General features: G+C 35.5%; 2 long non-coding RNA genes across 4 annotated transcripts in view; both read left to right on the forward strand.

The window, feature by feature from the left end:
• LOC141384360 (uncharacterized) overlaps nt 1-22617 on the forward strand; it is a 212912-nt gene that overhangs the window by 32125 nt on the left and 158170 nt on the right. For 2 of the 3 annotated variants that reach the window (XR_015476094.1, XR_015476092.1), the window contains exon 3: nt 387-454. This is a non-coding gene — a long non-coding RNA (uncharacterized LOC141384360). Of the gene's footprint in view, nt 1-386; nt 455-14725; nt 15245-22617 lie in introns of those variants that run through there. The other variant, XR_015476093.1, reaches the window with a different exon arrangement.
• LOC141384356 (uncharacterized) lies at nt 4035-8388 on the forward strand. The gene is made up of 2 exons (XR_015941909.1): nt 4035-5631; nt 5683-8388. It is a non-coding gene; the product is annotated as an uncharacterized LOC141384356 (long non-coding RNA).

Genomic DNA, 22617 nt, shown 5'->3' on the forward strand with positions numbered 1-22617 from the left:
AACAATCCATTGCTGATGATGACTGTCGGCCTAACTCAAACGAAAGGCTTTGTTTTCATTTACGACCTTTTTACACAAACATCACCAATGTTCTCCAGAGTGTCATGTGATGAAACCTATGAAAGGGCAAGGCTTGTTTAAATGGCATTTTGATGGCATTTGTGTGCCCTATTTAACCTTTCGTGAGTTTCATTTTTCTACTTTGATTAAATTTCATCTGGTCTTTATTCCCATGCTGACCTTTGGCCCTGGATTCAAACGTCAGCTTATTATGACCATCATTGTTGGTGTAAATATGGAAAACCTATAGTGTAAAGCATGCATTAAAAAAAAGTCTCTTTGTTTGCACATGAATTGATTATTTCTACTTTATGGTTATTTTCTAGCGAGCTGCCTGTGATGGTGAAAAACGACTCCAAGCAAATGACGATCACTTTTGCTGACAGCTAAAAAGGTTTGTCTGTTATTTGTCTCAGCCACAGACACATGCAAATGGGATTGTTTAAAATACTTTTGTTAAAAACACATCAGATGCCAGCTTTGTTTCATGGGTCTGCTGAGTGTTTTTAAGGGTTTTTTAAGAGTTAGCAGGTTGAGTGCTTGTGACAAAAACAAACTGCTGCTAATTTGCCACAGTTTGCATGATTCATGGCTTTGTGTCTTAGCCGTCATTTGTTGGTTGTGCAAAACTCTTGTGTTTATTATATCTGGATGACGAGAAAACAAAAAATTTAATTTCACTTTCTGCTAATTTCTTTGGTGTTATCTTCAGATCTGAACGCTGTGAATTAATAAGCTTAATTCACAGCTGCTGAATAAAGTGCTGCAGAAAAAAAGTGCCATATGTGGCCGCTTTCTAGAGTGCCAGTATTTTAAGATTTTATTACTTTAAGGGCACCTATGGTGAAAATCAACTTTTGAAAGCTGTTTGGACGGAACTGTGTGTAGGTATAGTGTGTCCACAGTCATATTGGAGTGATAGAAACACAATAAACCTAATTTTTAAAATGTACAGACGTTATAGGATCCAAATCTTAGTGTTTTTGAGGCCCACCGTAACGTGATGTAAGAGTGTTGTTTTCCCCGCCCAATAATTGATTGACAGTTGCCATGTCTAATAATAACATGTATACACATGTCCACAGAACATTTTTTGCAAAGAAACTGGAAATACAATATTTGTTACAACTCTCTGAATTGATTTTATAAGTTAAATAAACTTAATTAGTTTGTGATAAAGCGAGCAAAATCGATATATGATACCTAACCGCTGCAATCATATATACATATATATATATATAAATATATATATATATATATATATATATATATATATATATATATATATATATATATATATATATATATATATATATATATATGTATATGTATATGTGTATATATATATATATATATATATATATATATATATATATATATATATATATATATATATATATATATATATATATATATATATATAGGGGTGTCAAACTTTAATTGTTTCTTTTGTGCACAGCGATGCAGACGCGGTCAATACAGTATACGTTTAGTAATAATCATACCACTTCCACTATTCAGAGGAATTTGTGGGTATGAGAGAGATCTCAGGTCATGGAGGAACACTTTCCTCCATGTTCCTCTTGTTGTTTGCTGCATTGGTGTCTCCGCACACGCTGTTCCTTCTATGTCACTAAACAGCAGAGAAGCACCACATTGTCACTGGTTTAATGATGTACAGAATGGAACGCCTCAATAAATCCGATCTGCCTGTTTACATGACAGTCGCATTGTCACATATGCAATCTATATCTGATTTTTTTCCACATATGAAGGAGGCCTGAAACCGATCTCTGAATATCCGAATGCATGCGTTTTTTTTTTTTTTTTTTTTTTTTTTTGTGTGTGTGTTTACACGGACATAGAACAGATTCAATCTGTGTCACATATGAGCAAAAAATCGGAATTGGGTCACATTTAACTGGCAGTGTAAACAGGGCCTTGGTATACTCTGGTAAATTAGTAATATATTGGAAAACTAATCTCTGGTTTGAAAATCCATTAATGCACTGCACATAAATAGGGAATATAATTTCCCATTGTCAGATTTGAAAGATTTAAATGGCTCATTTTAGTTTAAAAGGCTTGCTTAGAATTTGCTAAATTCATTATTATTATTTTGCTCTCTGCAAAACTGGATTGTCACAATATAATGCACACTGTTAAAATTATTTGATCTAATATCTTTATACAAACTTTGTATACCATTTAAACAAATTAAGTAATGATAAAACATATTACTTAGTGCCCTGGAAATCGTGTTTTTTATTCTCCAACTTTTTATTCTACTTGCATTTTTTAGACGTGAAACTTATTCAGCTCATTTATTAATGTTTAATATTAATATTTTATTTTTTATTAATATTTTAACAAGTTTTAGGAACGGTATGAAATGCAATTTTATATTTTTTTCTAAAATTCTCTCCGAAATTATTCCTTAAATAAATTTTTAATTATTATTGTTATTATTATTGTTGCTATTATTGTTAATATATAGTAATTTATCTATCATAGTTCTCTTAAAATAAACAAAACTTTTTATTTTGATTTGTTGCCCTGAACGCACTCCAGTTTGTGCATACATCCGATGACAATTTTATCTCATTAAGTGAAGGATATTAACTCATTTGGAAAGGATCACGTGCTTATGATTAACCACGGCTGGCCCCGCATTAGCTAACACATGATTCACGATTCCTAAATCACCATAAATAATTAGTTTCTTACCTCAGTTATCTTCACATTGAAGAATCTCCACCCCTACTCCTCCTCTCTTTTCCTAGATTTGGCGGCACGGTGGCCCAGTGGTTAGCACTGTTGTCTTACAACAGGAACGTCAATGGTTCAAGTCCTTACCAAGCCAGTCTGCATTTCTGTGCGTAGTTGACATGTTTTCCCCGTGCTCACGTGGCAAGGGAGTTCTCGAGATCTACCCTCTCGCCTTGGAAATGGGAGGGAGCTCCAGGCTTAAGGATCTCATGAGCTCAGGGCTCTCTCCTGGGAGAGCATGCCAAACATGCTTTATAATCAATCATCAGCTAAGTGTGAACTCTTGAAGTATTTGTGATGCTTTATTTATCATGCATCATGTGTGCTTTATTCATGCAAAATTAGCCAAATTCAATTTTACAGTTTAGTTCATAAAGCCAGAAGTAAGCTACAGCTAATAATCAGTCTGCATTTGATCTAAAACTGCAGTTTCAAAGCTGCTTCACCAACACCGATAGGCAGCTGACTAGTTTTTGGACCAGAGCCTGTTTGTGTAACACGAGTAGGAGGAGGTCATATATTTATTCATCACAGAAGACACAAGTTTAATTAACTCTAATTGCGTGTTTATATAAATCTGCCTTCACAGTTAATCAGTCTTTATCCTTGTGTCCAGTAGTGAGTTTAAACAGAAGATGAGCCCATTTGCCTTTGAATTCAGCAACTAATTACACACAGTCGAAACTAAAAAGTGGTTAACTTTCAGAGGAGGATCCTCAGAGAATAGTGCAATCCATTTTACATGTTTGATTTGAGTTTTTGATGTTGGCCGTGGGGACATATGAATGGACTGAGATGGGAAGAAACGCTAGTTAGGCCTAATTTAGATGATTGGAGAAGCACCATTGAACAAATGAGAAACGCTGTGTTAATATTGCTATTTAGTGTTAGTGAGAGAACATATTGTCCTCTTTTTAGTGTGTTTGCAGCTACGTGCAGAAGTGCTTGTGGTTTTGTGTGTATATGTATTTGTGTGTCAGAAATATGAGGCCATGGTCTGGTTTCAGTTTTGCAGGTGTTAGAAGTCTGAGGCCATGGTCTGGTTTCATTTCGCAGCTTCACCCACGCTGGAAAATTCCACTATGCTCAGATATGAAATATGCTGATTCATGTTAAGACAAAATGCTGTATGACTAGCCCATATTTGGAGTGCCTTTCTGCTATCAGCCCCTGTGTATAAATATCCCTGTCCATCCTGTGTTGTCAGGCTTGCAGAATAAACCATTCTAACTACAGTTTGGTCTCTTCTCATGTCTCCGGGTCGACCTGCTGAACTTTGCTGAATCTGGTGCCTAATATAGGGGAAATCTTACAGATCTGGGGGCTCGTCCGGGATACATCTGACCAGGTAAGAGAATTTTTTATTCACACTGCCTGCTCCGGTGTATCTCAGGAAATCGTAAGATTTTAGTTAAAATTAGGTAAGAGAGGTCTGTGCTCTAGAGCACAGAACATCCTGTCAAGTTTACTTTCAACAGTAAATTGCACAGAAGGATTTGTGTCGTCGTACTCAATTAAATTTGGGTTCCACAAATCAGGAAAATTTATTAATTTGACACTTGCTAGCCTGTCAAGTTTACTTCAAACAGTAAATTGCACAGAAGGATTTGTGTTGTTGTACCCGATTAAATTTGGGTTCCACAAATCAGGGGATTTAATAAATTTTAGTAAATAAGTATTACGCACCAGCTTCAGCAATATGGGACAAGGATATCCAAAACCAGAACCCAGTGAGAGTCCAAAGCAATGGATGGATAGATGTGGGTGGGGATTTTACACTGAACCCTGGCTGTCCAATTTAGCTGGGTGGACAGAGGGACAATCTCAAATGGAGAGACTTTCCTAGGGAAGGAACATTTGACCCAGGTTTCCTTCAGTTAGCTTACAAATTGATATGGGGATCCAGAATGGAATGACCAATATATGATGAATGGATATGACACATGGTATAAAATGAGCTCCATATGGAGGGATAAAAAAAAAAAAAAAAAGGGCATTTTTACACCTAAAACCGTTTTGAAATCTGTCCCCAAACCCAAAAGCAGAAGCAATACTGCCCGTAAGGCAGATAAGAGGGGCTCTCTCACAGCTGCTAAGACAACTATGATATCACCACCCCCTTATACGGGGCTTCCGCCTGCAGCTTCATGCTCTGTAAGTGCTTCTCCTACAGTGCCTTCTATTTATCCGTCACTGACAGAAATGGAATAAAAAATAAACCAGACCGTTCTAACAGCACGGAGGGCACTACTTCAGCTTCTAATGTGGCTGCTGTATGGGTTGCTAAACCACGAGGGATAGAGATAATTCCGCCCTCACCCTCTGTTCTTAAAGATCTTATATCTCTTCTACCAGAAGTGGACAAACCACTGCAATTTGTAGACATGCTGTTGCGCAGTTCGCGTCACTGCCAACTAATTGGGGCAGATTATCGATTTATCCTTCAAACCAAAATGGGTTCGTCCTATGACGATGAAGAAATAACAACAAAAATACCTGCTCTTGATCGCAAGCTTGATATAGTACAAACAGAAACTGTTAAGGAAGAAACAGATGATAAAAAGACACGTACTCGTATAAAAACACGCCTCGCGTGGAAAGATGATCAGGAGGAGCTCCTAATACATCTAAAACAGCAGCTTACTAAATACTTAGTACCATACTTACTGGTCTGAATGTGACGCCACGACTGATCCTAATGGAATAATGCTAGATGGCAAAGGCCGTTTATGCCTGCCATCATCCTGTGCACCTTTTCTTGTCCGCGAGTTTCACGGTGTTACACACCGCGGCCGAAGAGGGGTAATAGACACAATGAGTTAATAGACACAATGAGTTAATAGACACAATGAGTTAATAGACACAATGAGTTCCTTTTTATGCATCAATAATTTACAGCACCATGTCAATAACACGCTAGATACATGTCTGATATGTGCTCAAAATAATATCACTAAACCTCAAGCTAAACATCAACAATTGCCCCTTCCTGAAACACTTTTTCAGGAATGGCAGGTAGATTTTACACATCTGCCAAAGAGGGGTCCTAATAAATATTTACTGGTTTTTGTGGACAAATTTTCAAAATGGGTTGAAGCCTTCCCATGCAGTAAAGAAGATGCTAATATAGTTGTCAGATGTTTGACAAGAGAAATCATTCCAAGATACGGTATACCATGTGCCATAGACTCAGATAAAGGAACTTCATTTACTGCAAAAGTAATACAAAATCTAGCTAAAGAACTCCAAATTAATTGGCAGCTACATATTCCCTACCATCCACAATCATCTGGCATAATAGAACGAACTAATAGGACCATCAAGGACAAATTAAGAAAGGCTATGTAACATGCAGGGCACTCAAATTGGCTCGCCTTGCTACCTCTCGTTTTAGCAGACATGAGGATGTTTCCTCACAAAAGTCTTCACGGTCTCTCTCCTTATGAGACTGTGATGGGACGACCCTTTCCCTCACCATGGAGGCAAAGGGGTACCACACTGGGTGACGGTTCTCTGGATATCCATATGAGTGAATGTGCACAACAGCTACTAACAACATTGCATGCATACTGGACTAATATACATTCTGGTTCAGCCCCGATGCCGGTAGACCGAACACACCACTTTAAGGTTGGTGACAGAGTAATGATTAGACAGTTCAATAAAATGAGCACAGAACTGGGGGACCCCAAATATGGCCCCCCGACGGATGTCGTGGCTGTAACCAGAACCGCCGTTTTAACCTCCTCTTCTCCACAGTGGATCCATGCAACCAGGATAAAACGAGCACCTATTGAATAATAAAAATGTATAAGTTTTGTACTATGATAATCTGTCTGCAGACTCTCTTTGTTTTACAGATACTTTGGGGGCCCCCACATCAGCTAGCACCTCCACGCAGCATAACTACTAGAAGGATAAGCATGAAGTGGCTATGGACATTGGGACTGTTTCTCTTTCTTGTTGCTCAAGCTAATGCAGCCAGGCTGAAACGCTGGACACATGATCATGAATTTGGATGGGCAGAGGATGGGGCTGACAATCCAATTGAAATAATATGTGGTATCAATATGTAAATGAGTTTTAGCTAGGTCATATAATGTATCTGGTTGTTATGTATGTTCTGTTATGCCTCATTCAGCCAAGCAAACCCCTCTTTATGCTAAACCCATGAATAAAACAGCTGCTAAGTGTTTTGCCACTTTTGCAGGATCAGGGTACCAGAATCCATATATAATTGTCGATGACTACGATCCATACCGGATTGGCATTAGAAATGGTACATGTGATGCTCTATTTTGGGTAAAATTTGGCCACGCTAAACCCGCACCTATTAGCCACAAGGTTTTTATTAACCACTCTATTACACACCCTGTGTGCTACAACCAGACCAAGGGCTCTCATTTTATGGGAAGCACTGTCAACTGTCAGCAGATTTTCTGCTCCGGAGAAGGAGCCCCAGTTGATGTGTCAGGACCCTCAAATGGCACTTATGTGGTCCAGGGTGGGTGGTGGTTGTGTGGGAAAAACGCCTACATGTCATTACCTGCAAACTGGACGGGGCAGTGTGCCCCTGTGCATGTGACTGATCACACTTTTATTGTGACAGCCCAGGTCCTGTCAGTACAGCAAAGAGTTAAACGCAGTGTCCCTGAAATGAAGCCCCATGACTCTGTATGGGGTACTGACGTGCCCGAGGATTTCAAATTATGGACCACTGGTAACAAAATGGTATTGGCTCTATTTCCGCAAATAGGTGTGGGAAAAGCTCTACTAAGAATCGAGACCCTGGACTATCGCATGGGCCTATTTCTGAATGCCTCAAAAAATAATAAATGAGGCCCAGAATAAGGAGCTGGGTAATCTACGTACCATGGTTTTGCAAAATAGAATGGCTCTAGATCTCTTAACAGCATCCCAGGGGGAGGTATGTAAATGAGTACTGCTATGTCTACTCTCCAAGGGTTAAAAACTGCTATGACTTCAGATTATGTTCCCGACACAACTTGGGGTTGGATGATGGGTCTGTTCGGCTGGGTGACTCCTTTCCTTACTATGATAATTCCTGTATGTATTATTTTCCTTCTTATTTGTTGCTGTGGCCCCTTTCTTTTACAATGTTTGATGAATCGTGTTTATGCTACCATGGATAGTATGATGGGTCAACGATATGATAGATTCCTCTGCGTTAGGCCTTTGGCCTAAAAGAGGGGACTGAGAGAACATATTGTCCTCTTTTTAGTGTGTTTGCAGCTACGTGCAGAAGTGCTTGTGGTTTTGTGTGTATATGTATTTGTGTGTCAGAAATATGAGGCCATGGTCTGGTTTCAGTTTTGCAGGTGTTAGAAGTCTGAGGCCATGGTCTGGTTTCATTTCGCAGCTTCACCCACGCTGGAAAATTCCACTATGCTCAGATATGAAATATGCTGATTCATGTTAAGACAAAATGCTGTATGACTAGCCCATATTTGGAGTGCCTTTCTGCTATCAGCCCCTGTGTATAAATATCCCTGTCCATCCTGTGTTGTCAGGCTTGCAGAATAAACCATTCTAACTACAGTTTGGTCTCTTCTCATGTCTCCGGGTCGACCTGCTGAACTTTGCTGAATCTGGTGCCTAATATAGGGGAAATCTTACAGTTAGGTATACAGTATGAACACATCTCTAACATAAAGCATCAAACCTCAAAATGTGGCTTTGAAGTTTATTAAAAAAAATATTAAAATTCACATCATATCTGCAAAACATGGAAACATTGTGTTATTATTATTAATATTATTATTATTATTCATTCATTTTCTTTTCGGCTTAGTCCCTTTATCAATCCGGGGTCGCCACACCGGAATGAACCGCCAACTTATCCAACACCTTTTTATGCTGCGAATGCCCTTCCAGCCCAACCCATTTCTGGGAAACAACCACACATACTCATACACTATGGCTAATTTAGATTATTCAATTCACCTGTACCGCATGTCTTTGGACTGTGGGGGAAATCAAAGCACCTGGAGGAAACCCACGCGAACGCAGGGAGAACATGCAAACTCCACACAAATGCCAACTGACCTAGCCGATGCTGGAACCAGCGACCATCTTGCTGTGAGGTGACAGCACTACCTACTGCGCCACTGCATCCCCCATTATTATTATTATTATTATTATTATTATTATTATTATTATTATTATTGCTATCAGTATTATTATTAAATATATTAATAATAATAATAATAATAATTAATAATGATTATAATAATATTTAATAATAATAATGAGAGCAATAATAATAATAATAATCATCACAACAACATTATTATTATTATTATTATTTTTATTATTATGATTATTATTATATTTAATAATAATACTGATAGCAATAATAATAATAATAATAATAATAATAATAATAATAATAATAATAATAATAATAATTATTATTATTATTATTATGAAACATTATTATTGTTATTGTTGTTGTGATTATTATTATTATTAATATTATTGCTATCAGTATTATTATTAAATATAATAATAATAATAATAATAATAATAATAATAATAATAATAAATAATAATGATTATAATAATATTTAATAATAATAATAATAATAATCACAACAACATTATTATTATTATTATTATTATTATTATTATATTTAATAATAATACTGATAGCAATAATAATAATAATAATAATAATTATTATTAAATATTATTATTGTTATTGTTGTTGTGATTATTATTAATATTATTATTATTATTATATTATTATTATTATTATTATTATTATTATTATTATTATCATTGCTCTCATTATTATTATTAAATAATATTATAACCATTATTAAATATTATTATTATTATTATTATTATTATTATTATTATTATTATTATTGTTATTATTATCATCATCATCATTATTATTATTATTATTATTATCATTATTATTATTATCATTAATAATGTTGTTGTTGTTGTTATTTTATGATGTTGACACATAACAGATGTATGTTTTATTATATTTTACATAGAAAAAATTGGTACATTTGTAATATAGTAAAATACCACCATTTAACAAACTACATTATGCAAACAATTTATATAAAAAAGTTGTCATGTTTACAGTGTTTCCCCTAGGTTTACAGTAAATAACTGAGCAACTTTTTGAACTGTGCAACCGTTTGTAAATTATAAATTAACATTTATTTAATGTCTTTTTTTATTCAAAAACTGTGCAGCTTTTGTCACTGCAATGTATCTTTATGGGCTTCTGGAAGAACATTTCCTGAGCCTCTTAGTATGGAAAGTCAGAAATGTCTGGCCCATTTATTGACGCATTTATTAAACACGTCTCTTATAAAAATTTAGATGTGAACATGTCATGGCCAGAAGCAGCTTTATAGAACATATCATTTCATTGTTATTACATGCAACTCAACAGATTTAACAGATTTTTGTTTTGTTTATTTTAATATTTGTATTTTTACCAAAATCTGGTTCAACTCCATGCCACCAGCTCCTTTAGAAATATTATTCCCAGGAAACAACATGACATGTTCAATACTTATTTCCCCCGCTGTATATAATGCAGGAAGCAGCAGATCCTACAGTACCTGTTCATCAGAAGCACTCATGATTATAGCATGTGGGCTGTGATGAACTTTTAGCATAATCATCATCAGTGTGTGTGTGTGTGTGTGTGTGTGTTTGTGTGTGTGTGTGTGTGTGTGCGTGTGTGTGTGTGTGTGTGTGTGTGTGTGTGTGTGTGTGTGTGTGTGTGTGGGCTCCCTTGCGATTTACAGCTAATTTAGGCTAATTAAAATTTACCAAAGCTCTTAAGCTGTAAATATGCCACTCTCTCCCTATGATAAGACTTTCTTTATTGCTCGGTATTGTGGGAGGAGATAAATATGTGCTATGGTACCTGTAACAACAGCCTCCACCGCATTTCATTACATGGCTGCAGTAGCTGTGCAACTCCATATTTCTGAATTTTGCTTTGAGGTGAAAAGTTCAGCCCCTCATTTGTATTGTTGCGAACGGTAAACAATAAACTAAATCACACGTTTTTATGATTGTGTGGGCGGAAAAGTCACACACTTTTATATAGATGATCACAGGAAAGTTTCTGACATGATGTTACCGATATTTGTGATCAAACCACCCACCGGCGACACATTTAGTATTTCAGCTCTGCCGTGGATGATTTTTTACTCCCCTCCTGTGTTTGCCTCCAGCCTGAAGGGCTGCTGTGTTTTGGGAAATCCAGAGCAGGTCAGGAGTTCACATGTGGGCTAAAGTAAAGATCTAATGGAGTAAACAAACACCCCCCACCCCCTAACCATGATCCTAACTGAAAGAAAGCATAAATAGGGCTCATTCTGAACATTCCCCCCGCAAAGTGAGATGAATGACATTATGCCATCAAAAATGACATCATGAAATAGTGCCGCTCCAAACCCATTTCAGATCTGAGGCTTGTTTACGCTGGACAAAATACAGTAATTCAGAGTTCACATCTGACACAGTTTGGGTTTTGTATATTTGTTCTTGACTACACTGTACAAAATCATGGGTTTCACACAATGGGTTTGTGTTGAGAAAACATGAAGAAATTAAGTTAACTTATTAGTAGTGATGCTCCGATCAGGATTTTTGCAGCTGATACGAGAAGGGTATAAACCAAGTAGGTATCGCTGCTCTAATAACTGATTTATTTTCTTTATGCTATAATGACAGCACATAATATTAGACTAGATATTTTTCAAGACACTTCTATACAGCTTAAAGTGACATTTAAAGGTTTAACTAGGATAATTAGGTTAACTAGGCAGGTTAGGGGAATTAGGCAAGTTATTGTATAACAGTGGTTTGTTCTGTAGACTATCAAAATAAATATATATAGCTTAAAGGGGCTAATAATTTTGTCTATAAAATGGTGTTTAAAAAAATTAAAAACTGCTTTTATTCCATCCGAAATAAAACAAATAAGACTTTCACCAGAAGAAAAAATATTATGAGACAAACCGTGAAAATTTCATTCCTCTGTTAAACATCATTTGGGAAATATATATATATATATATATATATATATATATATATATATATATATATATATATATATATATATATATATATATATATATATATAAAGAAAAAGATATTTAAAGGGGGGCTAATAATTCTGACTTCAACTGTATATGCAGAAATATAATATTGTAAAGCATCCTGTAGAAAATATGAATTTAAAAGAGATATCTGTGAGGGGTGTCCTCATTTATGCTGAGCACTGTATCTAAATAACAAGATAACAAGACTTGCTAAGTTAGTGTGAGTTTGCAATCCTAAAACTGTTGATGGGAGTGAAAAGTTTTGCAAATGGTCTACTGACAATGTGCAATCTGATGAAAAAACAGATGCAGAAGTGCAAAAGAAGTTGTTAACAAGCAGAGCTGATGAAATGATGCATATTATCTACCAACAACACATGCCCAAAATGAGTTTAGACTGTTTTATTTGGGGTGTTTAATAGGGATGGACTGAATTGATAATTGGCAATGCAGTGGTGCTGGAGGTGCTGTCGTCTCACAGCAAGAATGGTCGCTGGTTCAAGCCTCGGCTGGGTCAGTTGGCGTTTCTGTATGGAGTTTGCATGTTCTCCCTGCGGTCGTGTGGGTTTTCTCCAGGTGCTCTAGTTTTCCCCACAGTCCAAAGACATGTAATACAGGTGAATTGGGTAGGCTAAATTGTCCGTAGTGTATGAGTGTGAATGTGTATGGATTTTTCCCAGATTGCAGGGTTGCAGCTGGAATGGCATCCGCTGGGTAAAACGTGCTGGATAAGTTAGTGGTTCATACCGCTGTGACAACCCCGGAATAATAAAGGGACTAAGCCGAAAAGAAAATTAATGAACGAATGAAATTATAATTCTGGGCTGAATGCACTTGACTTAAATCCAAAACCAAAAGTGCCTTATAATATGATTTAATTATTTTTGTGAATAGTAAAAAGTAATTTTGGACATTTTACATAGGTAACTCATTAACTTAAATAGTACTGGTTAAAAAAAGCCAATAAAATAACCACAATAAAAGTCATTAACAGTCAGTCACTGCACGTTCAAAGACAGAATGCGGTGCTATTGTGTGCATTCTATTAAGTAAAGGTATTTCTTTATTACAGAAACCACTGTGTATCAATACATGTATGGCTTAATATAATGTAAATGATGTCTCTTTGTGAAATGTGCAGAAAAAAAACAGGATATTTACATTAGCAATCAACATATTTATTTTGAACCATGGGCATAATTTGGGTGCTCCACTTCTAGTGCTCTATCGATTCTCAAATATAAATGCTCTAAAACTAGTGATACAAAATGATCCTATTATGCCACATGTGCCATTTGTGGTTGTAGTTTCCAGTCAAATAGATTGTGATCTTTATTGCCGTTATGGGGGAATTTATATTAACCCATAACATTTAAAAAGAAACACTGAGTCCAATTTACATTGAGAAAAGCCAAAGTAAAGAGAGTAGCCAATAAACATGCTGAAGCTTGTCAACATACATCTTCACTGCTGCATCGATCATAACTGGAGAAAACATTACACTTAATAACTGGAGTTAATTCATGACCAAAGCGCACATTGTCCAAAATAAACTGGAGTAAATGTGGATTTTTTAAATACATACAGTAAATGTGTTGTATTTTTTCAGCATATTTGTTAAAGAGGCATCATTTACATTATATTAAGGCATACATGTCTTGATGCCTTCAAAGAAAAGTATAAAAATACTGCACTGCAAAAATATTGTAGATTTTAGTGCAAATTACTAGCAATTTAGGTAGCCAGTAAGATTGCAAAATATATTGCCATTTTTAAATGGTTGCTAGGTTATACTGTTTTATTGATATGGGGACATTTGACAGGTTAGTGATGATACATCAAAGCTTCTTGGCAATATGAGTGATCTTAATCAACCCCGATGTTTCTATGACAGTCTTTATGAGTGTCAAAAACTGGACCTGAAAATTATGTATTCCTGGTGTTGGGTTGCGGCTGGAAGGGTGTTCGCTGTGTAAAACAAATGCTGGATAAGTTGGCGGCTCATTCCGTTGTGGCTAACCCTGATTAATAAAGAGACTAAGGGAATGAACATTATGTAAAAATGGCTTGCCGTATTTTTTTGAAAATACAACGCTTAATAAGTGTGAAAGTGATAAATGCAAAAATGGCTTGCCATATCAGTAAAAAATATGGAGTTTAAGTCAAAAATGGCTTGCCATATTATAAGAAAAATAATGCTTAAAAATTATTTATTGGAAAACTATAAGTCTGGTAAACCTTAAAGATATAGCAACAAAATCTAACGCATCTAAATACAGCTTTTGGCCAAATTTGGGGCTTGTATAATTTTTTTATATGCCCGGATTATAAAAATTTAATATTTAACATTTTTTATTAAAAAAACAATAAGTCTTATAGGCATGAGGAGATATAGCAACAATCTTGTATGCAGAAGGCACATTTTGACCACATTTGGGCCTTGTGGCATGAACGGCCTAGGAGGAGATACGTTTGTTTTCAAGGACAGAGTAGCATAACAGTATGTTGGCTTTCTCAATCCTATAAAGAGAAGCGTAAATGACCAAATACAATGTAGAAACACAGCACAAAAATAGAAAAACTAGAAAACTGAGAATTTAGCACTGTTTACTGTAATCTGTTAAGAGTGTTTCTTTAATAATACCAAACTTAATACACTTTCATTGCACCCCTGAAGCTTTAATGTAAGAGTTAAGCATACATGCGGTGCAAAGTCAGCCCGAATGGTTTTAAACTTGCATTGCCTTTAAGTTGCCGTCCTCCTATAGCTGAGCTACTTTGTATTCTAGGCCTGGATCCACTGTCCTGCAGAACCCTGATGGGCAGGCACAGCACCTCTGGCATTTTAAAGTGCTAATGCCTGTAACACAGACCAGCGCAGCTCAGCGGATGACCCAGCGGAGAAAATGAGGGTGCTGAGACCATAATTAACTCAAGATAAGTGCAAGAGAAAACAAGACTCCCTATGAAATACACAGAGTTCTTTCTGACGTCCTGCTGGGGAATCATATGGCACTGGAAACATTACCATTATTCTCGGATAACTAACAGAAGATTAATTCGCTCAAAAATAAATGCTCTTTTAAGATTTACTCATCCTCACAATGCAGAAAAATGCATCATACAGTGAGAATGAATGGCACTGTCTGATGTCAAAAGGCCGAAAATGCATTGCTAATGTATCTTAAAAGCGCAAAAGCACTAATGCATTAACAATCGGATAAACATTTCATCCATTATGGACATATAAAAGGCTGCATAATTTAATCAAACTCTTTGTTCACTATTAAAATAACATTTTGAATTAATCTGATGTACTTTTCTTTAGAAATTTCATCTTGCCTGAAGCACAGATGTTGATTTAGCAGAATTTACCAGCAGAACATGCATTGTAAAAGTATCCCAAAAGCACACAAATCCACTAATGCACTTTTTTTTTTTTGCAGTATGGACATTTAAGAAGCTAAATTAATATATATATTAATCAAAATACTCAGTCACTGTTTCAAAAATATGCCAGTCAGACTTCATGCGAGCTCCACATGCACTGAAAGCACAAAACGCAATTTGTACTGAATGAATCTGACTGAATCCAGATGATTTAAGCAGCTTATAGCTACACTTTGGGGTTTAATAACCATTTGCATGCAAATGTGATCCCTCGTTCTCATGCAAATTACTTTCAATGAAGATCAAGTTTGTAATAGTTCTCAATAGCTCACTCCCAATAATTATTTTATCATTTCTGGGCCAGCATGTGTTATGTATTCGGTGTTATTCTTTGGTGTCATTAATGTACTATTACAGTAGATTATTTAACATTTATATTTTTATATTTTTCATTTGAGATTTTAAATATCTGCAGTTTTTATTAATGGTTTTAGACATTTCAAAAATATAAGAAATGTTGCTCTGGCAACTACATGAAATGCTTAACATAACTACACTGACTGGACACTTTATTAGGTACACCTTACTAGTACCAAGTTGGACCTCTTTTGCCTTCAGAACTGCCTTAATCATTCATGGCAGAGATTCAACAAGGTGCTGGAAATATTCCTCAGAGATTTTAGTCCATATTGACATGATAGCATCACACAGTTGCTGCAGATTTGTCGGCTGCACATCCATGATGCGAATCTCCCGTTCCACCACATCCTAAAATTGCTCTATTGGATTGAGTCTGGTGACTGTGGAGGCCATTTAAGTACAATGAACTCATTGTCATGTTCAAGAAACTAGTCTGAGATGATTCACGCTTTATGACATGGTGCACTATCCTGCTGGAAGTAGCCATCAGAAGATGGAGACACTGTGCTCATAAAGGGATGGACATGGTCAGCAACAATACTCAGGTAGGCTGTGGTGTTGACACGATACTCAATTGGTACTAATCTACCCGAAGTGTACAAAGAAAATCTCCCCCACACCATTACACCACCACCACCAGTCTGAACTATTGATATAAGGCAGGATGGATCCATGCTTTCATGTTGTTGATGCCAAATTCTGAGCCAACCATCTGAATGTGGCAGCAGAAATGGAGACTCATCAGAGCAGGCAACGTTTCTCCAATCTTCTATTGTCCAGTTTTGGTGAGTCTGTGTGAATTGTAGCCTCAGTTTCCTGTTCTTAGCTGACAGGAGCGGCCCCTGGTGTGATCTTCTGCTGCTGTAGCCCATCCCCCTCAAGGTTGGTCGTGTTGTGTGTTCAGAGATGCTCTTCTGCAGACCTCGGTTGTACTGATTGCTTATTTGAGTTACTGTTGCCTTTCAATCAGCTGGAACCAGTCTGGCCATTCTCCTCTGACCTCTGACATCAACAAGGCATTTGCACCCACAAAACAGCTGCTCACTGGATATTTTCTCTTTTTCAGACCATACTTTGTAAACTCTAGAGATGGTTGTGTGTGAAAATCCCAGTTGATCAGCAGTTTCTGAAATACTCAGACCAGCCTGTCTGACACCAACAACCATGCCACATTCAAAGTCACTTAATTAGCCTTTCCTCTCCACTCTGATGCCTGGTTTGAACTGTAGCAGATCATCTTGACCATGTCTGCATGCCTAAATGCATTGAGTAGCTGTGATCAAACAGATTATTAGACATTTGTGTTAACAAGCAGTTGGAGAGGTGTACCTAATAAAGTGGCCAGTGAGTGTGCATTTTCTTTTAATTTAGCTAATATTTATTTAATTTCAATTAATGACTATCTTTAAATAGTTTTAGTTATAATAACCCTGATTGCAGTGTTGCAGCATGTTTCATTTTCTGTATAGATGTTGCATTTATGCCACAGCTCAGTCTGCTTTAAAAGTTGCATAGATGTATTATTCATAGGCAAAATCATTGTGGACAGGATGAGTTGTTTTTTTAACATGTTTGTTCAACAGTTCATGCATTCTCAACAAGCTCGCACTTGAATCTTTTGATATGAATCGTGGCTCGATCAAGTTGTTTGAATATGATATGAAGGCCGTGCAGCACTTGATATTTGCTTCATGCGGCGAATCTTGACCCAAACTTTTTCTCTCAATACGGTTACGCTGAACTTCACTCATTAGACATGTAAAGGGGATCATTTTTCTGAATTTGTAAGTATCTATGAATCAAATAGGAACAAGCAGACGTGTTTATGTTTGAGGAAGGCTATTAATATTCATCCCAGATCTCCGCGATACAGGGAAAAACAGACTGTCAAATCATGAAATATTTAGCAGTTTTCAGCTTTGAGTAAGCAGACCTGGACTTGAGAACAAACATTGTCAGATTTGGTTTCATGGGTCTAACCCTGAGGCTGTGATGTGTCTAAATTGCTTGTTTTGACATAATGCATTATCTCTGCCGTCTGATATTGCTTATTTAAATTCAACAGGGATTTACAGTGCGAGTCCAAGAGACCACATTGAAAATCTTGGATTCAGATCTTATTTTAACTTCGGGAGAAAAGTTCTCCTTTGTGTTAATAATTAATAAGTAAGAAAGTAGATAAGAGCATAAATATTGGATAACTGGTGAATTATTACACAACTAATGGAATGAATGAATGAATATTGATGAATTGGTGAATTATTACACTAAAAGAAAGAATGAATGTATGAATGAATGAATGAATGCACATTAATGAGTTGGTGAATTATTACACAACTAATAGAATAAATGAATGAATGAATATTGGTGAATTGGTGAATTATTACACAACTAATGGAATCAATGCATATTGATGAATTGGTGAATTGTTACACGACTGATAGAATGAGTAAATGAATGAATAAATATTGAACAATTGGTCAATTGTTTTACAGCTAATAGTTTGAATGAAAGAATGAATGAATAAATGGATCTTGGTGAATTAATACACAACTAATAGGATGAATGAATGAATGAATATTGGTTGGTGGATTATTACACAACTAATGGAATGAATGATTGAATAAATATTGGTGAATTGAATTATTACACGACTAAAAGAATGAGTAACTGAATGAATATGGATGAATTGGTTAATTATCACACAACAAACTAAATGAATATTGATAAATTGGTGGATTATTACCTGACTAATACAATGAATGAATGAATATTGTTGAATTATTACACAACTAATAGAATGAATGGTTGTTGGTGAATTATTACACAACTAATAAAATGAATAAATGAATATTGGTGAATTATTATACAACTAATTACATGAATGATTTAATTAATGATTGAATCAATATTGGTTAAATTGTAAATTATTACACAATTGAATGAATGCATGAATATCAATGAGTGAATTATTACACAACTAATAGAATGAATGAATGAATGGATGGATAAATATTGATAAATATTATGCAACTAATAGAATGAGTTAATGAACATTGGTGAATTGGTTATTACACAACTAATAAAATGAATGAGTGAATACGGGCAAAATGGTAAATTATTACACAAGTAATAAAATGAATGAATGAATGAATGAATGAATGAATATTGGTATATTGCTGAATTATTACACAATTGATAGAATGAATGAATAAATGAATGAATATTGGTTAATTGGTGAATTATTACACAACTAAAATAATGAATGAGTGAATGAATATTGGTTAATGTGTGAATTATTACACAACTAAAAAAATGAATGGATGGATCGATGGATGAATGAATGAATAGTGGGTTATTGGTGATTTATTACACAACTAATTGGATGAATGAATGAATGAATGAATGAATGAATGGGTATTGGTAAATTGGTGATTTATTACACAACTGATATAATGAATGTATGAATGTATGAATGAATGAATGAATAAATGAATGAATATTGTATAATTTGTGAATTATTACATAACTAATACAATGAACAAATGAATGAATGCATGGATGCATGGATGCATGGATGGATGGATGGATGGGTGAATAAATTAATGAATTAATGAATATTGGTTAATTTGTGAATTATTACACAACTGATATAATTAATGAATACTTCATTCATTCATTCATTCATTCATTATATCAGTTGTGTAATAACTCATTGGTGAATTATTACACACCTAATACAATTAATGAATAAATGAATGAATGAATGAATGAATATTGGTTAATTGGTGAATTATTACACAACTAAACTAATAAATAAGTGAATGAATGATGGAATGAATATTGGTTAATTTGTGAATTATTACACAACTAATTAAATGAATGAATGAATGAATGAGGATTGGGGAGTTATTTCACAATGTAATGAATGAATGAATGAATCTTCTGTAAGTGGTGAATTGTGACATGACAGTAGTTAAGTACTTTTAAAAGTTTAAATAAATAAGCAAGCAGAAATGGAAAGTTTAGACATTAGAAAATATTTAAATCACACAACAAATTATGAAATAAATACGGCCAAATTGTCACTAAATATATTTCACAATTCGACTAACACCAAATATTTTTTTAAGAATGTGTAAGAAACATTTAATGCTCTCTTCAAATCTGTCCAGAAGATGGCATCTTGAAAAGCACCCTAATGATGTTGTTTTTATTTCACTGTTGTATATATTGTGCTCTGAATGAGAGCGTATTTATAAGATAAATTCTATACTGTCAAGCAATCTGATGAAAAAAAAAGTTGTTTTCCACTTGAAACTCTCAATACATGATTAAACCCAAACACAGCTGATTAGGAACCAAATTGGATTCGAGCAAATGCAGTCTTTTGACCTCCGCTTTTTAGGCAGCACATATTTGGCTTTGATTCGAAACTCAACAACTTTGTTTACTGCCAAGTCAGCCCTAATCAACATAATTATCAGCCAGAACTTCCTCAAACTGCATTAGCCGATGTGAGCTGTCTTCAGAAATAACAACCGGTCTGAGAGAGAAGAGCCTCGCAAACACGCCGCTCTTTCCAGGTTCAGTCGGCGCATTAGAAAGCAATGCTGCCGGAAGCGTGCATGTTAAAGACGGCTGGCAGGCGGCCTAGTTTCACAGCCGCGGCTCCCAGTCCGACCCTGACAGTCAAGCCTCAGTGAGTTACATGACATTAGGGCACTGCAAGGAGAAAAACAAGCTGCCTACAGAATGTTGCCGCCACTTTTGAGGACACACACAAGGGGAATTCTGGGAAGGGAAGAAATGTTTGACATGGAGCTCTCTTGGGAGAATAATGCGAGTTGTTGTAACGCTGCTGGAATACCGGATTAATTTGGGGGGAACAGTTTAAGGAATACAAAACAGGAATCACTGTAACTTTGTCTTACAGACAGTCTGCTCTGCCTGAAAATGATCCCGCGTAGGAGTGTTTTCTGATTTGCATAATATTCAAATTTAACGGCTTGCTAAAAATAAAAATGTTTTTTTGTTTTAAAGTAAACTCTGCAAATGTATTTATTGATTTAATTCCTATAATGAGACTCAAACCGAATGACCCAGAAAATGTTGTATTTAAAACAATATGCAGTGCATACATAAAACCTGCTCTTTCTGTTATTGCATTATCATCCCCGTCAACCTGAGGATTGGTTTTTGTGCTGCCGTGCTTGTAAAGGCTCAGGGAAAGAGTGGAAAACAGCCATAAACTAAATTATGAATATTTTAGGTGCAAAATCATTGACTATTATAAACAGAGAAAAACTCTTGTATATAAAAACTACTTCTATCTATCTGTCCATCCATCTATCCGTCCGTCCATCTGTCCATTTATCTATCTGTCTGTCCATTTGTCCGTCTGTCTATCTATCTGTCTGTCCATTTGTCTATCTGTCTGTCCATTTGTCTATCTATCTATCTATCTATCTATCTATCTATCTATCTATCTATCTATCTATCTATCTATCTATCTATCTATCTATCTATCTATCTATCTATCTATCTATCTATCTATCTATCTATCTATCTATCTATCTATCTGTCCGGTCATCTATCTATCTATCTATCTGTCTATCTATCTATCTATCTATCTATCTATCTATCTATCTATCTATCTATCTATCTATCTATCTATCTATCTATCTATCTATCTATCTATCTATCTATCTATCTATCTATCTATCTATCTATCTATCTATCTATCTATCTATCTATCTATCTATCTATCTATCTATCTATCTATCTATCTATCTGTCCGGTCATCTATCTATCTATCTATCTATCTATCTATCTATCTATCTATCTATCTATCTATCTATCTATCTATCTATCTATCTATCTATCTATCTATCTATCTATCTATCTATCTATCTATCTATCTATCTATCTATCTATCTATCTGTCTATCTGTCTGTCTGTCTGTCTGTCTGTCTGTCTGTCTGTCTGTCTGTCTGTCTCTCCGGTCATCTATCTATCTATCTATCTATCTATCTATCTATCTATCTATCTATCTATCTATCTGTCTGTCTGTCTGTCTGTCTGTCTGTCTGTCTGTCTGTCTGTCCGTCCGTCCGTCCGTCCGTCCGTCCGTCCGTCCGTCCGTCCGTCCGTCCGTCCGTCCGTCCGTCCGTCCGTCCGTCCGTCCGTCCGTCCGTCCGTCCGTCCGTCCGTCCGTCCGTCCGTCCGTCCGTCCGTCCGTCCGTCCGTCCGTCCGTCTTTAAATGCCAGCTATAATAACACATGATAACACCTAATATCCACATTTATACACCTTGTACAGCCGTATGCAATATTTAGAGAACTTGAAATCAGCAATGTAGAGTAAAATCAGAACATTCTTAGCATTATTTGTGAGTGTCTCTATTTTGCAAGTGCTCTGCAGCTTTTAAAACTTTTCTAGCCATCAATGATTTTCAGGAAAATGTGAACACTCCAAAAGAGCACACAGAGCTTTGCTTTTTGCTTATGTTCAATTTTTATGCAAATATGTTGGGCGATATACAGTTAAATTGGTGAAATAAGTGAAAATTATTAGCTGTTCTGTGATTTTGTTATTATTTATATATATTTTTGCATATTTTTAAGCAATTATTTTCTTGGGTTTGCAATGATGACGGTATTTTTGTAGTTAAGTATTCAGCTTAAAATGCTATTTAATGGCTTGACAAGGTTAATTAGGTTAACTACTGTAAAGGCAAGTCAATTGACAACAGTGGTTTGCTCTCTAGCCAATTGAGAAGAAAATTCATAAGGGGGATAATAATATTGACTTTAATATGTTTTAAGTATATAAAAACTGCATTAGTTGCAACCAAAAAAAAAAAAAAAA

The sequence above is a fragment of the Danio rerio genome, chromosome 1 (genome assembly GCF_052040795.2).
Source record: "Danio rerio strain M-AB ecotype USA chromosome 1, GRCz13ab, whole genome shotgun sequence".
Classification (NCBI taxonomy): Eukaryota; Metazoa; Chordata; class Actinopteri; order Cypriniformes; family Danionidae; genus Danio; species Danio rerio.